Here is a 19,201-nt window from a genome sequence, read left to right on the forward strand (position 1 = left end):
AATAACCCAAATGAAATTGGCATTGTTAATCATGTTTTGCAGGCAAGGCAACTTAAAAGTTTTAATTCACAGTCATCTTACAATTCTCTGTATCAGGCTACAGGTTTTACGAGTGTCTGGGTGGCCGACATCTTTGAAATGTGATCATATAAAAAAAAATGGGATTCACTCTGAGCTGTCAGTCAAGAGTTTGTAATCGTCTTGTGCTGCCCTAGACTGGCCATCCTTGGCGGTCATGCCTTCATGCTGCCTCTCCTGATTTGAGGTCTAGATGCATTTGGTCCTTTGGAAGTGGTGAGTCCAACAAGTAAACCATCCCTCAATTGAGAAACAGATTTATTTGATCAACTCCCTCTGGGATCTGAATTGTATTTTTCTGAAGCTACAGGCAGACACAGTCATTATTTGGCATCATAAGATGTGGTGTCTTTCTGACCTGGTGTCTGCTGTAATGGAATCAGGTTTCTCTAACCCATTGCATGTATAGGGGTCACTTGACTTATTACCCAGTTGGAATCCAGGCTCTGGAAATAGGATGACTTATGACACCTTGGTACTTGCTGATGTTTCTGTAAGCTCTAAGGTACCTCGTCTCTCTCCTAGTGTTCTTATGTCTTTTTTTTTTCAGCATTTATGAAACTGTTACTAACTTGCAAGCAACATAGTTTTTCCCAGGGCTATGGTAGCTTTGCAACTAAGGTAATCTCTCAGACAATCCACAGTTGGATAATTTTAACATGGTGACATAACTGTGAAAGGCCTTTAAGGTTTGTGAAAGCCAACCTCTAAGTTACGGTGGCTTGTATAGATGGGCTGGAAAGGACAAAGTGGATGTTGTAAGCAACAGAGAGGAAACAGAAAGAAACAAGATCGAAGCTGAATATTTTGGGATAAAATGTAAAACGGAAGGCAATGAGATACTATAAAAGGTCAAAAGAAGCACTAAGATTCTGATATGAGCAGATGAAAGTAGAAATCAGTGAAGTGGGTAGCTGGGACAAGTTCTTGGGAGGGAAGGTGGAAACTTGTTTTACGTAGTTAGAAATTTTACTTGTTTTTATTATTTTTTTAAATTTAAAAAGCTGGATTGAAAAAAAATTCTCTGCCAGGATGCTTCAGAAAAAAGCATGTACAAAATAGTTTCAAAGGGTCTCCCCTCTTCCCTCCTCTCAAATCTGGGTGGGTAGAGTCTGTAACAGGAATTGGGAGGTATCTGATTCCTGTAAGCACTTGTGGGCCTGCAGGCCAGAGACAGAAGAAAGGCTAGAATAATGGCTGGCTGCTTAGAGTCTAACTACTGCAAGCGCTGTTTGGCCAAAATGCCATGAAATCTCCTGGATGAGTGGCTTCAGTTCTTAACTATTGTCCTGGATGGACATTTTCATAATGACAGCACAGAATGTCCTCTAAGAATGACTGCTCCACAGAACCTATTATGATGACAACCATTTGAATACTTCTTTTTATTTATACACCTAGACAATAAAGATGAAAATATTTATTTCCCAGGAAGCAATGGAAAGGAAATTAAAACAGAGGCAAATAACCAAACTCGAATACCATCATCTCCAAGGCCCCTCTGCTCTAATCAGTTGTCAGCACAGAATATCACATCAGGTTATATTAAAAAAGGTAATAAATCCCCCAAGAGAATTCAAGTCAATAGAAATGGAGAGGCACTGCTTCAAGCTCAGCACATTGAGATCTTTAAGGGGGAAGAAAATCGCTCCATGTTTCGAGTTCACAAGCACTTGCTGGTGTGTGTGGACCACTTTTCTTTAGTCAGTGGGAAACTAGACAACAGCAAGATTCTGTTCCTGTTCTGTGCAGGAAGTCAGGAAACGTAATAGTACCAACTAGCATGGGAGTGGTTTTTAGCTCTTAAAAATGTGGCCTTGTCTTTGTAGGTTACCCAATCCTAGACATACTGTACAGACATGAGGCAGGTTTTCCTTCCTTCTTTCTTTGTAGGTCTCAATTTTAACATCTCTTGTATCTATGGATAATGTGTTCTCGGGTGAAGCACTGTGTATGTCAGTGAAGCCCAGTGGAGTTAGGTGTGAAAAGTCAGTCGGAACATATGCTGTAATGGATTTGACCTCAGAGAGCACTGCAGGGAGGACGTGCAGATAGCCATCTGAACTGACTTCTGAAGCTTGTCGTCCTGACTCCTGAGATGTAGAGGGACAAGGGGGACCACGTACGTCAGAGAGAACAGGTCAGAGATGGCAAACTGAAGATGGGCCTGATTTTCAAAGCAAATAAAGTCAAACAAGGGAAGATAATGTTCTTTAGCTCTTTTCCGTGTACTTTCACTGGGGCCCTAAATGCCCTTGACATATAAAAATCAATTTGCAGAAACGTGCAGTGTTTATCCAGTGATTTTAGTGTTTGTGAAGTTTGGGGTGACCATGTAAACGTGTTCATGGTATGCTGGTCTCTGAAACCTTACGGTCTACGCAGGTGACACGCTACAGAGGTGAGGTCATCTCATCTATTACCCAGTACAAAAATTGGTTGGTGGGCAGTACTTACATATGCTCTTCGTTTTACTCAGTCATGGACCTAAGCTGATGGTAGTGCTACCTGCATCCGGGGTGAGACTCTGCCAAGCTAAAGCTCTCTGACACATCTACAGGGATTGTAAATTCGGTAAAGTTGATAGCAGGTATCAGTCATCTGAGGTTTCTAAGAATTGTCTAAAACGGCAGCTCCTTTAAAGTGTTACAGTGTCATTTAGGTGATTTTGCCGCCATTGTACCATGGATAGCTCACACCCCTAATTGCTGATTTAATTGGATTGATTTAATTTATGCAGACTTTGTTTCATATGGTCACTCGTGGGTAATAATTAGTATTCATTCTGTCGACAGTTGGACTTGAGGCTGAAGCACGCTGTCATAAAATAGCTGTAGGCTAAGTGGACCAGGACTGTGACCCTGATTTTCGGTTGCACGGGCTTATAAACAGTGTGCTCTGATCATCCAGATCATTATAAGTACTTTTATTCAGTTTAATGCAGGACACAAAGACTTCTCTATTTGGGCAGTTATTTCAAATGGCATTGAAATATAGATATACACTATAGATATCTGTGTGATCCTGTTTTTACTGTAGTGTATGTTCAATCACAAATGCATATTCATGCACTAAGGGAGGTTCAAACATTAGAGCCGAAAGTCCACATATCATAGAAAATGATTTTCAAGGGAAGACAGGGATAAGCTAATTGTACTGAATTTGAGGTAACAATGAACTTTGTCATTTTCCTTTCTTTTAGATTTGTTTCATTTAGTAGTGGAATTCCTGTATTTCAATAAGAAACTGTTTCGGAAGCACTTGCTACCTAGTTGCAACAATGCATTCTTGTCAGCCCGGATGATATGCTAGTGGTTGTGGCTACTTTGCTGAACAGTTCTCTGCAGACAATGATTTTTAATCCAGTGAATAATTTGTTCATGAAGTTATGAACCAACTGTGATGGATATCTTTGGTTGCCAACTTGACTACACCTGGGATAAAGTAAAACCCAAGTGGCTGTGTATGCAGTTAAGGGATTTTTTTTCTTAGTCAAATAACTTGAAATGGGAAGACCCATTTTCATCCGGACTTTCTGAGGTGGGAAGATTCACCTTAATCTGAACCACACCTTCTTCTGGGAGCCTGTGTGTAAAGGACATAGAGGAAAGACACTTGCTCTCTGCCTGCTAGCTCTTGCTCTCACTGGGAAGTTTATTCCTACAGTGACATTGGAGTATACCTTTTCCAGATTCAGGTGTATTCTGAAGACCAATGAAACATCCAGCCTCATGAATTGAACAACTGTTGGGTTCTTGGACATTCAGTTAGTACACAGCCATTGTTGGACTAGCTGGACTACAGCCTGTAAGCCATTCTAACACACACACACACACACACACACACACACACACAAACGAACACATACATATTCATTCATAAGTTCTGTTCCTCTAGAGAACCCTGAGTAATTCACAAAACTATGACATACTTTAGAAAAGTATTTCTTCACAGGGAACTCCCCCAGTGAAGAAGGAGAACAATAATTTTCAGGTTATTTTGAATCATAATTCCCCACTCTGCTTTGTGGGCATCCCCTCCTATTATGAGGAGTTAGAGAAGGGAACCAAAGAAATGACCATGTCGAAGTGTAACCAGTGTCACAAGGCCCATCTGGCCCCATAAGGGATGTCAAGCCCCAAGCACCAGGTTTTTGTTTTGGTTTATAAATGATTGCGGGTAAAATGATGAGCTTGCTCTTGTGAACCTGAATTTGCTCTTGCTAAAATAAACAGATAAAATGTGTTAACCTGGAAAAATGGGATGTTTTGTATGATTGCCAGCAGGAATATTCAGTGTTATATAAAACAGTGTCATGCAGGTAATATGACTAACACTATGTAGAAAATGCACCTCTGTCTCTGTCTCTGTCTCTGTCTCTCTCTCTGTCTCTCTCTCTCTCTGCATGTGTGTGTTTCTTTACTTAGAGACTCAGGGCAAACTACAGGTAGTGTACCTAGATGTATTTAAAACACACGATTACAGTTTTTTTGTTTGTTTCGTTTTTCGTCTGAAAGTGAAACTTAGTTCTGATCATTATAATTTTGCCAGGTTTTGAAACCACTTCCCCCTTGTTTTTATGGAACACACCAAACTGAGTGCAACAGTGTGAAATACACTGTCTGTGGGGTGGGAAGTTGAAACCATTGAACACTCTGAATCTGCTCAGTGGCAGAAGCTCTTGTGCTAAGTGTGTGTGTGCTGTTCCACTGAGAAAATGCAGTGTTCAATAGCTCTTTGCATTTCTCATTTTACTCCCACAGAGAAGAGGCTCTGTGGACGCCTATTGCTCTCTGCTGTGAAACATATACAGATGGTCTAGTTCAAGGTTCTTTAAAAGGCACAGAGGGAAGATATTTTGTTTCTGCTTATTTTTCTTATTTTACCTACATTGCCTTCCTTTTAAAAAATGTGCATTTTGCACGATTAGCCTGATATGATGTTACTTCAATTTTAACATAGGGAAAACATGAAAACTTTAATAATTCTTTGGAAGGAGTGGATAGAAGGGGTCTGGTGAGATGTCTCAGGTTTGAACCGATCCCTCAAACGAATGTCGTATAAGGTTTCTTATAGTCTCTTCTGGGTTGTGTTCAGTTTGGCTCACAGAAGACAATAATGGTACTATTAAGTAACTGAGCTAGACTCTAAGTTGAACTTACATTCAGAAATAAGCAAGTAAAACCAGTGTCAGCAGAGACCATTGTCAGTGAAATCTAAAGTAAATGGGGCAGCAGAAGGATCTCTGTAGACTGTACTTTTAAATCCTCAAAAAATTCTCAAGAGTCTTTGATCTATCTTTTCAAGGATCTTTGGGCACTTTGATTTTATTTCATAGGTCATTTGTTAAATGGCCAACCATTATATGAAAACACATGCTAGTTACTTCATAAACAGCTTTTGGAAAATGGTTTATTTTCCCATCTTTATCCCAGTATCCAAACTTATTGTTGATGGGGGACATAGCCTTCAGCTAGTAACGTGAACCTTACTCCCTGTTATGTGAAAAAAAAGTCTCCTACCAAAAGAAGAGAAATTGTATGCAGATGGCTTCAGTTTTCTGGCCAGAGAATTGTGATGGTTTGTACCAGTTACATCATGTGGTATAAACATGGACTTCAGAGGTCCACAAGTGCCTGTAAACTAAATACACCTTGAACTGTATCTAATTGCTAGAAAAGAGAAAGATGACTAACGGAATCAAAAGGGAAGATTGAATGCTTTGTCTGATGAGGTGATTGTGTGACGTCTGACTTTGAGTCCATTTGTTTGATACATTAAATGTATTGGTTTAACATATGTTGAATCATCTCTATAGCTCTGAAATGAAGTCCAGTGAATCATGATGAACAGATGATCAAAATCATGGAGAGGTAGGGACATGGGCTAGGAACCTCAACATAGTAAAACCGAAATTATGACCAGTGTCATCTGAATCCACTCTCTTAACTACTATTCAGTGTAGTGCTTGACGTCTTAGCTACAGCAATAAGATAAGGTAGTAAAAGAGACGCAAGTCTACAGGGAAGCCAAGCACCCCTATTTGCAGATGAAATAATTCTCTTCGTGAGAAACCATAAGGATGCCAACAAAAGGGCCTCTTAGAGCTGATATACTAAGTAAAATGGTAGGAAACAAAATTAGCACAGGAAAGTTGGTATCCTCGTCAAATGCCAATGAGAAACACAATGAAAAAAATCTAGGAAACAATCCAACTCACAGTAGTCGCCAAAAGTTATACACGGGAATAAATGTAACTAAGGATGTGGAAGAATGCTACAATGTTCCACAGCTGATTTCAGATTATATTTCAGAACCAGAATAGTAAAAACAGTATGGTACTTGCATAGAAATAGATCAAGGACCTCGACACGAGATTTAGTATTCCTTTAAAATTTTTTGATATTATAAATTTTAATATCAGAATGCCAGTATTCTCTTGCCCAAGTTTTGTTTTAGATTCTCACTGATCTGTAGCTAACAAACCTTTGGTATCTCCAGTCTGTAATGTGCTGTTAAGGTAGGGATGCTTCCTCCACAGAGGATGATATGAGAGCTCTCCTGAATCCTCACCTGCTCGGTGAGGAATCACAACGCACGCTGCCAGCCTCATTCTTCATAGCTGTACAGAAGACGTGCACGACTGATATTTTCACACCTGTTGGGAGCGATGCCCTTGAAGCCCTCCATTATTGATGTTAATATTATGGTTAGAGTTAAGTATGACTGGGTTCATGGAAAATCCCCAGCCAGCTGCAGAAGACCAGTACAAATCTGGTGGTCAGGATGAATAATGATATGACAAAGTTGTGACCTTGCTGAGACATACATCTGAGGTCAAGGTGCCCAATGTGATGACCTGTAACCTTTCTGAGAAACCAACATCCTGCTGGCTAATAGATATGACAAACCTGTGACCTTTCTAACATCCTGTTAACATCAGCTGAACACACGAATACTGTGTCCTTGGTCTGTGTAAATGTTTTCCACTTGCCCCCCTTCTCTGTTACCCCTGTTATGGTATAAATTCAGCCTTGGGAAAAATAAAATTGTCGCCTTGATCAGACTCTTGGCGTCCTTCTTTGTGTCTCTTGTCCCCCATTCTCTTTCAGGTACCCTCAGCCTCCTCGTTGACTGTCCTGCGGGACGGAACACATTATGGGAAAAAATGTATTTTACTTTAATAGGAAATAGAGAAAAGTTGCTTAGCAAAGTACCTGGTGGTATTTTGAAAATATATCACAGATACATGGTATTTTCCTTATTTTTAGAGAAAGGTACTTAAAAATTTAAAAAAAATCATTAGAATGATATTCTTCTGTAGAAGAAAATTGATGTGAATCTTTGGGTTAGCATGCAGTTGGGATTTGAGTATATTCATATAAAAAATCAGTTGCAGAATTTCAAACCATTTCAGTAATTGTTTATTAGGTGAATAGGAACACACTACGGTGCGCTGATTAAGTAGAACTGCTAAGAAAGAAAGAGCTAACATTTTTGTGATGAGTGATAGATATTGGAAATAGGTCTCCACAGACAAGGCATGACTTTTAAGACACGGAGTTTAAGTAAGCAGGGATATGGGGCTGGAGAAATGGCTCAGTGGTTAAGAGCACTTCCTGCTCAGTTCAGTCTCCAGCACCCACACAAGGCACCTCACAATTGCCTATAACTCCAACTCCAGGAGACTGAAAGGTCTCTTCTGGCCTCGATGGATACCTATGTGTACCTGAGTATACACATAACTAAAAATAAATCAAATCTTAAAGAAATAAACAGGAATAAAAAATGAAATTAGAGTACAGGATATCTGTTCAGGAATGAGCAGTATATAAAAATAATTGACTGCCACATATGAGTAAAAATAAATGATGCATTGATATACTTTATGATACATGCACACACACGCACTGAGAGAGACTATTAGAATTTTTTGATTATTATGTTAAATAGGTAAGCTTATCTAGAGAATTATAGATTATCGTCCATATATTTTATTCTTTTGTGACAAAACACTGCCAATATATTTATAGTTTTTTTTAAAGAATGGATATGAATGGGGTAGGGCAGAGAAAGAAATTTTTGTATAACTCATAAAATGATTAGATTCTCTGCTCCATATCATTCTTACTCTTTTGAAGTTATGGAGACAAAGAAGATACATTTGTAGAAGAATTTCACAGAGGCTCAAGTGTGGGAATACGGTTGAGCACCTTGGAATTGTGAAGTATTGTAGAGTGTTTATGTGGAAAGTGTCTGATAACAGTTTTTGGTAATTGCTCATTAGTTAGAAAGGCATTTATGGAAGCCAAACACCTTGGCATTTCGTCAGACATTGTGGGATCCAGAAAAGAGTAAGTGGTATTGTAGGAAGAGCTTGCAATATTCTCATAGGTGGCCCCTACAGCATACATTAAATAATTAAATAATCAAATTAAAATAAATCGTGGTAGTCTGAGAGAGCAAAAGATTTCAAGGTAAGTACTCAGTGTGTTTGGCTAGAGGCAACTCCTTGGTTGGGGTTTCAAAGTGAGCAAGAACAAGAATCTAGTAGAATTAAGAGAACGTTCTACATGAGAGGTGAGGTAGAAAGTGGATGTTTGTAGGTGGGGAGAGATTGGCTTTGTGCTGGTCTCAGAACGATCTAAATATGGTTTTTACTTCTGGAGCTTTTGAGAGACAAGACATTGTCCAGGCAAAAAATAAAAATGTTTCACATTGTTAAAGTTTATGAGATAAAGCCAATCCTGAATGCAATCTTTCAGAATTGGAAATGACCTTAAACGTATGTCATCTTTTTAATTTACACATGCAATTTAGGGAGATTAGGCTTAGGAAAGTGATCCAGCATGCTGTTGGTAGCACGAACGCTAAACACCAGAACTCTCCATTCCAAGCTGGGGTTCATTCTGCTAAAACCTGCTGGAATTCCGTGAATGAAACAGAGGCGCCTTTGATCCTGTGTTTTCACAGGAATGTTAGAGGACATTCTGTGTGAGAGGCGAGGCACAGAGGGAATGTTTGTAGGTGGAAAGGGCTTGGCTTTGTGTTGGTCTCCGAACGATCTAAATCGTTCCTTGGGTAAGTTTTGTGCAGCCGCAAGATTTGATGGTTACCAACTTTGGGGAAACATTCTTATAAAATTTGTAAGCAATCACTGATTGTGACTATTTATGCCCTTAATCCACTGAAATCACTCGGGGCGAAAAGTCCTCTGGGTCGTTAGTTAGACTGTTAATCAAGCAGCCATAGGCTGTCATCAGAGCGAAGAAAAATGAGCTCTAGATTTCTTTTTATCGATTCGCATTGACCTTTTAGCTCTGCTGATTGACAAAGTCACCAAAGACACATCCTTTCTTGCGTGGTTCCAGACCTGGCTCCGTTCCAGAATCGTGTCAAAGGTGCTCGCGTTCCACTGCGGCTGCCATCTCCCACAGCTGGCAATGTGCTTGCTTGTCTGTTAACGCTTTAGAAGATGATTAATATTCTCTCCAACCCCACACTGAAAAGGGGGTGCTTCGAGCCTTTCGCCAATGCATAGAGATGAATTTAAGAGCAGGAGGTTGAGTGACCTCCTGTACTCCCGTGACCCCAGGAGCACCTACCTACTTTTACCAAATATCGATGGTGATGATGATGGTGGTGATGATGATGTAGAAAGCACGGAAGTGTAAAATAAAATACAGCTTAGTGTCGCCGACCTGTGTGCACTTACATTTTTAGTATTTTTTTAATTAAAATTGAGACTTAGAAATATAATAGACTATTTTTAAGAATTTTCAGTAGCTTTAGTTTTTTTTTCCTTTATGTTAATAATATCAAGTGCTGTGCTATGGAACATTCCCTCCTGAGTCTGCCCATCTGTTGTGTGACCAGAATGACCTTTTTTGTTTCTTCTTCAGTGCTAGAGAGTATTGTTTAAGGCCTAAAATACTGTGTATTTTAGAGAAGGTTTCATGGGCTGCAGAGAAAGTGTGTATTCCGCAGATGTTGGATAGAATAGTCTGTCGGTGACTGTCAATTCTGCTTGATCTCTTCTGCAACTCATCTCTGAAGTTCCCTTGCTTAAATCCATTATTTCGTTCACTTAACATACCCTAGTTTAAAAAGATGCAGAGCAAATGAGGAAAACCAAAGTACAAATTGATATCTGTAGTCTAAAGCATCTGATAGACACTTTGGTTCTCGACACAGAGGTGACAATTGTTCTTACATGACATATCCTCACATGGTGCTAAAGGTCACTAAAGTCATTTAAAACATTAAAGATGTATAGTAAAAATGATACAAAACCGTGGTCAAGAGCAATTTCCTAGGTAATTTAAAATCTATTTGCAAACCTTAACTGACCAGAATGTTATATTTTTAAAATGTTGGGATCTCGGGTCATGGTACTGGTAATAAATGTTTGCCCAGCAAGCACGAGGACCAGATCTGGATCCTGATGATCTACAGAAAAGCTAGGCAGGCATTAACTATCTGTTATCTTAGCACCTGGGAGGCAGATATAGGGGACCCTTGGGACAAGGTGGTTAGCAGGAGTTACCAGAATTGGCCAGCTCCAGGATTATAGTGTGAGACCTAAATAAAAAATAGAGACCAACTGAGAAACACACCCATTATCACCTCAGGTCTTTACATACATGGGCACACATGCCGTCATATGTGTGTATACCATACGCACGTGAACAAGAGTAATATACTTACACATGCCATCTTGTAGACATTTTCTCATTTTGTTTTCGTTTTTTTTGTGTGTGTGTGCACGTGCACGTGTGTGTGTGAATGTGTGTGTGTGTGTATGTTTGTGTGTGCCTATGTATTGCAAAGATCAGAAGAGTGCACTGAATCTTTTCAATACAGGGCTACAGAAGTTTCAGGGATGTTTGGCTTGTCACGTGGTGTTGGGAATCTAAATTCTGGTCCTCACAAGTGTGTTGTAGGTGTTCTTCAACTCTGAGTCATTTTTCAAGACCGTTTCTTTAATTTTCTTGGAGAGTTTATGTGTGAAATAACAACAGAAAAATGCAACCTATAGATATCAAAGATGAAAACCACACATTGAAGACATTTTGAAGTTTAAGATTTAGAGAATTAGTTCACTGACATTACAGGAATCTGAACTAGAGTCAGAATATTTTTCTTTTTCTTTTAGGGGCAGGTGGGCATGGGAGGGCTCTGTTCCTGCTATCACTGAGCTGGATACAAAGCTTAGGGGATTCAGAGTGACCCCGACGTGGCACAGAACACACTCGGACATCAGATTCTCAGCACAAAGGAGATCTGATCATTCTGAGGGGCAAAGGGTTTGGGGTATGCCTCTGGATCAGGCAGAAACAGTGATGACTGACTGGCACAAGGCCATTTTAAGGGTTATAGTGTGGAAGAAGATGCAAGTGTCCCTCTTCTGGAGAGGTCTGAGGTGTCTGTCTTCGCCTGGCTAGGAGGAAAACGTAAGAGATGAGGTGTTAGGCTTTTTCAGTCATGTTGTCCTGATGCTATTTTATGAGGTAGTATATCCGTATTTCTTCCTCTGATTTCCTAACATCCATATTGCTCATCCCTCTCCCACTTTTTTTTATGTGCCCTGGATTTGTTGTTTGAAGCTATGGGGAATTCCTTCCCTAGCAGTGTTGCACTGCCTGTGTGATCTCTGCCTTCCTCATTGACTTGGGTTATTTTAGTTTCCTCTTCTATAGATGTGATAAAACACTCTGGCTAAAGCAACCAAGGACAGAAAGGATCTATTTGGCTCACAATTCTCAGTTACAGTCCGTTGATGCAGGAGAAATCAAAATGCCAGGAACTTGAAGCAGAGAGAGAGGCAGAATCATCGTCAAGAGCAGTGAGGAATGAATTAATGTCTCAAAGTGTTTGACTCCCCCTCTCCTTTTATTCTCTCTCTCTCTCTCTCTCTCTCTCTCTCTCTCTCTCTCTCTCTCTCTCTCTCTCTCTTTTCATGCCCAGGATTTCATGCTCGGAGAATGGGCCTGTCCACTATTAGTGTCTTTTCCCATCAGTTAATGGATGAAGACAATTCCTTACAGACACTCTCGGAGGCTAATTTTAATCTAGACTCTGAGACCCTCAAATGTGTGTCAGAGGCCTGCATCCTTGGTGTTTGTCTGTTCATATTCCTCACCTCAGTTCAGTCAGACTTTACATCATGGGCCCTGTGGTGGCTTTCAGCAACACACAGAAGGATACTTTCAGTCAATACTGTTGTGTTTGGACTTAAAGGTGTGCCTTTCAGATTTTAGTACTATGCTCGAGTTTCTTTAATTTTTAGCTTTTAGGCGTTGGATGTAAGCAGAGTTTGTGGGTTCAGATGAAGAAAGTGGTGTCTTATGGGAACTCGGTCATTTCAAAGTCATATCCCACATCTTAGGTTGAGGGGAATGAAATTTGTAGTTGATAGAACAAAGGGGGGTTTTTGCTGTCTTTCTTTTTGTGAAGTCATGATATTATGGCGTTCTCTAACTTGAGAGATCAGAAGCAAATTCTGGCTCTCCTGTCAACCTTGAGAGCCAGAGGACAGTGACTGTGCACGTGGTGTACACACCACACCTTCCCTGTCCCTTCGTTGGGCTTTGCCTATGATGTATTGTGTAGCAGAGCACGCGCATGTGACATGGCTTATCTAAGAAAGGTACGGAGGAGCAAAATGAAAATTAAGATTTGCTTTCATTGTTATTTTTTGCTGTCCTGTGGCTGTCCTGACTAGACCTATTAATTCTTTTAAAAATCGTTACAGACATATTCTCATGTATTGTCCTACTTGTTTATTAATTCAGCCATATCTGTTGAGGACTTTGAACAAGCCACTGTTTATGGTGCTATGGAAGGCAGACTCAGTTACTGTGTGGTGAGACTATTCCAAGATTTATTACCACTGGAAGGAAGGATAGAGCAGATCGTGGAGATAAGGGGGTCTTTTGGTTGCAGGCTGTCATCTTCACTAAACCTTTGACATATCTCAGAGAAATGGCCATTTCTTTATTTTGTCTGTCACCCTTATGTTGGGAAATGTTATATTAGACGCTCTATCTTTTTTTTTTTCCAGCTTGCTTACATTGAAAGTTATGGACATAGGGAGAAGCAATGACAGGCACCTTTGAAGGTTCCTCATTCATATAGATTCACACAGGCGATGATTTATTTCTGTTTTGTTCATTTTAGGGATAAGAAACTGTATGTCATACCCAAGGGAGACCCAAATATCAACAATGACGAAAGTATCCTGGCTGGGATAGGAGCTTTGTTCTTTGGGGTTTTTTTTAAATGTACTTAGAATACACAAAAGTGTTTACATGGGTTTTTAATGTTTCTCTCTGTGAATTCACAAGTCCACTTGTTGAGTTAGAAGTTTATTATATAATGTTTAAGATGCACAAAATGTGACATTTTATGCCTTACGATGATGTTCATACTGACAGAGCAGCTATGTTATCCTTGTGACTGGGAAACAGAGCACTCATTTCTAAGTGATTTGATATTATGTCCTTGTCCTGGCTAGCTTTATGAAAACTTGGCACAAGCTCCAGTCACCTGAAAGGAAAGAACCTCAACTGAGAAAATGTTTCCCTAAGAGTAGGCTGTAAGGCATTTCCTTGCCTAGCGATTGATGGGGGAGAGCTCAGCCCATCGTGGGTGGTGCCATTCCTGGGCTGGTGGTCTTGGGTTCTATAGGGAAGCAAGTTACACAGCCATGATGAGCAATCCAGTATGGGGCACCCCTCCATGGCCTCTGCATCAGCTACTGCTTTTGGGTTACTGTGCTGTTTGAGTCCTTGTGGTAGTATAAACCAAATAAATCCCTTCCTCCCAACTTGCTTTGGTCATACTGTTTGATCAGAGCAATAGTAAGTCCAGCTTGTATAGTTCAGTTATTGCTAAATGCTTTAGATAAATATCCCTACCATTGCCACCCCATTTGAAATTGCTATTGCAGGCACCACTGAATATCTATCTTTCTATATCTATATCTATATCTATATCTATATCTATATCTATATCTATATCTATATCTATCTATCCATCTGTCTGTCTATCTATCTGTCTATCTATCCATCTATCATCTATCTAATCCATCATCCAACCATCTATCTATCTATCTATCTATCTATCTATCTATCTATCTATCTATCTATGTATCTGCCTATGCATGTATGTATGTATCTATCTATCTTCTATGTATCTATTTATTTATGTATCTATGTATCTATCTATGTATCTATCTATGTATCTATCTATCTACCTATTTATCTACCTATATGTATGTATGTATGTATGCATGTATGTATGTATGTATGTATGTATCCATGTATCCATGTATCTATGTATCTATCTATGTATCTATCTATGTCTCTATCCATGTCTCTATCTATGTATCTATGTATCTATGTATCTATGTATCTATCTATGTATCTATGTATGTATGTATGTATGTATGTATGTATGTATGTATGTATCTATCTATCTATCTATCTATCTATCTATCTATCTATCTATCTATCTATCTATGGCTCCTTTGCTACATCTTACCCAGTAGCACTAGTGTGAGGTGTGTGACTGTAATTTCTTTATTTAAAAAGGATAGCCACAGATATCTGTGCTCATTTACCAAACACTAGATCCTAGCTTGGTGTGGTGACACATACTTGTAGTCTCAACACTCAAGAAGCCAAACAGGAGGTGTGTGGGTTCAAGACTGACCTGGGCTACATGATGAGTCCCTATCTCAGAAGGAAAAACTTAATGAACAAACAAAACAACACAGCAAATGTATATATCTGTATATATCTGTGTGAGCTTCCCATCCTCACTAGAGTGCTAGGATTCATGGAGAATGGTCCTTATTAGTGTAGTAGCATTCAGCAGCATCATTTCTGTCACCAATCACACTCCTTTACATCATGCAGTCTGCCTCTGGGCTTTCCATTCCATCCTCCTGGGTCAAATTTTGTTTTGTAATTGCCTCCTCTAGCATGTCATTGATGGAATCATTCTTTATATGTTGGCATCCGACTGGAACAAGAATCTCATTTTATACTTCTTGACGAGTGTCTTGGCAGTTCTTGAGCTGTTGCTAGCCTGTAAAAAATTTAAAATCAGGTTTTAAAAATCACTTGAAACAGGGTTGGAAATTAATTCAAATTGTGCTCAGTTCCAAAATAATTTTGGAGAAAATGGATGCTTATAAAATGTCGCATTCAATAAGAAAAAAAATACCCTGCAGGAAGTACTAGAAGACTTATTGCAAGGAATAGGCTTCCCGGAAAGGGAAAAAGCAGGTGGGTCTCTGCTAGATCTACACATGGAATTTCTTCCTCAGAGATCTCTACTCTGGTAGGCCTTTTGAGTGGTTTGTTGAGGTTTACCCAGAATGTGGAGAATAGCCTCCTTCATTTAAGGTCCATGTCCTACAGATCTCATAAAGTGCTTTCACACAGAGATTTAATTTAGGATCTGGTTAGGCCATAGTATCTAATACTGGCCAATCTGCTACATAAAAGTTACCTCACTTTCACCCAGCGCACATCACAGTAGGTTTCTCTCTATATAGTATTTCCATGTTCTGTAAGTTGGTTTTTGTCACGTTAGTTTCGATATAGGCTAGACATTCTTGGGAAGAAGGACTCTTGGTTGAGGAAGTCCCTTCGTCGGATTGGCCTGTGGGTATGTCTGTGGAGGTATTTTCTCAATGGCTGACAGATGTAGAAGGCCCAGCTCCATCCCTGGAGAGGTGGGGCTGACTGTTAAAGAAGTCACGTGGCTCCCAGTTGTTTGTCTTTATGAAACCTCCCCGCTAAACGATCAGGCCAGTTCCCAGGAGCAGATGCTCAACACTAAAGGGGCTCAGTGTTTTGTACTTTTCCCTTTGTTTTGGTATTTTTTTGTCTTATAGGTTTTTTGTGTGACTTTTGAAAACACACACAGGCACACACACACACACACACACACACACACACACGCACACGTTTTGTTATATCTGAAAGATACTGCTCCCTTGAAGTTATCCACCACATCTGGCTCTTAAAATTATATATGTATATATATGTATTATTTATAATAGATGTAAATTATTTATATAAGATTATAAATATTGTTTACATGTAATATATAGTATTTTGTTTGCGTGGGAGAGATTGTGAAGCTGATTGGGCAAGGAGGAGGGAATATTCTGAGATGGTTTGGGGAAGGAAAAGACTATGACCAAAATATACTGTATATATATATATATGTATATATACATACATACATATATAGTTTATGTATGTACATACTGTCTATGTATACTGGTATACTGTGTGTGTATGTATATACTGTATATGTATATATACTGTCTATATACATACTTAATATGTATATATATATACTGTGTATACATGTATATAGTGTGTGTATATATATATACACATATATAGTGTATGTGTGTACATACTGTCTATGTATACTGGTATGTATGTATGTATATATATTGTGTATGTATGTATATACTATGTAGATACTGTGTATGTATATATATATATACTGTGTATATATGTATATACTGTGTATATATCTTTTTTAATAAAAATGTTTTAAAAAAATACTGGCTGAGCAGACCCCAGGGAAGTAAGCTGTGTTCTTCTTGTACAGTTTCTGCCTCCAGGTTCATGCCTCAGCTTCCTTTGATGATGGACCCTGTAAACCAAATAAACCCTTTCCTCACTAAGTTGCTTTGCTCTGTGCTTTATCACATCAATAGAAAGCAAGCTAGGAGGCAGTTAATGTATTTTTATAAACAAATTTTTCTCTAAGGTAGTCCGTTTAGAAATTGTATATTCTAGCAATATCATCTTTTGGCATAAGCAAACACCAAATCGATTTTGTCATGCTCTTAATAATTCAGACTTTCCCCATGGAAACAATTTTGCTTATTTCATGCATGCATTCATACTGCTTATAAGAAAAAATTAGCTTCCCCCTTCATTGCTTATGTTCTTAGAAACAAATTCTAACTTTAGAATCACTTGTGCGAATAGTTCTCTTTGGGGTGCACAGTTCTTGGATTTTGGTGGTGTGGGAAGTCATCTCCTAAGTGAAGGCCTACTGATGTGTGCTTCACTTAACCAGAAACTGCGGATGGCTCTGTGTGTTGCCCTCACTGTGCATCCCCACAGCAGTCCAGTAGGGCGCGCTGTTGCAGGCACTTGCATGCTTGGCTTTGACATTTCTTTCTCATCCTTGAGTTTTCGAAAACTTCCCGTTTTTGTCTGTGTCTTTTACAGGGTATGTAATGTGCAGACATTTTATCCTTGTTCAAGGCCCTTTCTGATTCTCAACAGTGTCTTTTTTTTTTTTTATTAACTTGAGTATTTCTTATATACATTTCGAGTGTTATTCCCTTTCCCCCTCCCCCCTCCCCTTCCTTATGGGTGTTCCCCTCCCAACCCTCCCCCCATTGCCGCCCTCCCCCCATAGTCTAGTTCACTGGGGGTTCAGTCTTAGCAGGACCCAGGGCTTCCCCTTCCACTGGTGCTCTTACTAGGATATTCATTGCTACCTATGGGGTCAGAGTCCAGGGTCAGTCCATGTATAGTCTTTAGGTAGTGGCTTAGTCCCTGGAAGCTCTGGTTGCTTGGCATTGTTGTACTTTTGTGTCTTTTGAAAAGCAAAATATATTTTATTTATATTTTATTTTATAATTATAAGTCCAGAATATTCACATTATTTCCTTTCTCGTTTCATGCTTTTGGGTCCATCCAAAAGGAAATTTCACACAGGTCCATTCCACAGTGTTTTTTTTTTCTCCTGTGTTTTCTTCTAAGTATTATACATATTTCACATTGATAATCTGTGATTCATTTAAGTTAATAATTTGGACAAAATGTATAGCCCATACTTTTATCATGACGTGTTTGGAGTTAATAATCTGGATAACCTATACAATATGAGTTAAAACTTTTCACTCTGTTTGCAAATAGACAATAGAATCCTGGATAAGTATGTGTGTACATTGTAGGGAGAGGTCTGGGATGGAAAAAAGGAAATACATTTGTTTCAATCACACATTTGCTGAGGTAACCCTGACCCAGAAAGATAAATGTGGTGTGTGCACTTATAAGTGGATATTAGCACTTAAGTAAATTATAATCAAGCTATAATCCACAGAGCGGGGAAGGTTAGGTGAAGCGAAGGGCTTTGGGGGAGGGGCAAGGGATCTCCCTGGGAAGGGGAAATAGGTTAATTATGCAGGTGGAATGGGGGCAGATGAAGACAGGAACAGGAGGGATCTGGTTGTGCGGGAAGAGAAGGAGAAAGAAATGCTGGGAGAGACAACTGGGATTCAGAGGCATTTGGAGGGCAATGTGGAAACCTAGTGCGGTGGAAACTTCCTGATATCCATGAGGATGGCCCTAGTGAGGACTCCTAGTCCTCCTAGTGAGGGCTAAGGGATCTGAAGCAGTCATCTGTTGTAGCCAAGCAAGTCTTCCAGTCGTGGGGCTGGGCTGCATTCAGTTAATTTGTTGGCTGAAGGGGCCCAAAGAGATCACTCCTCCCACAAAATCCCAGTCTGAATCTAGGATAGGAGGTTACTGTCCAAAACCTGACAGCATATTCCCACTGTGGAGGGCGATATCCACAGACTCATTGAACTTAGACCAGTCAGGCTGCTGCCTGCATGGAGGCCTTACTCTTCCAATGGAAAGCGCTCTGCAGGCTATGGAAAGAGAAACCTGGACACCAGCCCAGCCACAAAACCCTCGACCTGCGATCTGTCCTGCCTGCGGGATGTGTTGGGGTAAAGGTGGCACAGAACTTGTGAGAGTGGTCAACCAATGTTTTAGTTTGATGCAAACACCATGAAAGGGAGCCAAGGTTCTCTATTGCCTGAATGGTCAGGAACTGGACACTGGAGAGCCCAGAGACCTATGGTAGAACCAAACATATCTGGTTAAAAAAGTGTGTATGTGCGTGAGTGTGTGTGTGCGTGTGTATGTGTGTGTGTGTTGCCTTGCCCAGTTATCATCAGAGAGGCTTCCTTCAGAAGCAGATGTTAAGTGAGTGGATGAAGAGGTCCACAGCCAGCCAGTATGGAGAGAGAGAGAGAGAGAGAGAGAGAGAGAGAGAGAGAGAG

This window comes from Rattus norvegicus, chromosome 20 (genome assembly GCF_036323735.1).
Source record: "Rattus norvegicus strain BN/NHsdMcwi chromosome 20, GRCr8, whole genome shotgun sequence".
Classification (NCBI taxonomy): Eukaryota; Metazoa; Chordata; class Mammalia; order Rodentia; family Muridae; genus Rattus; species Rattus norvegicus.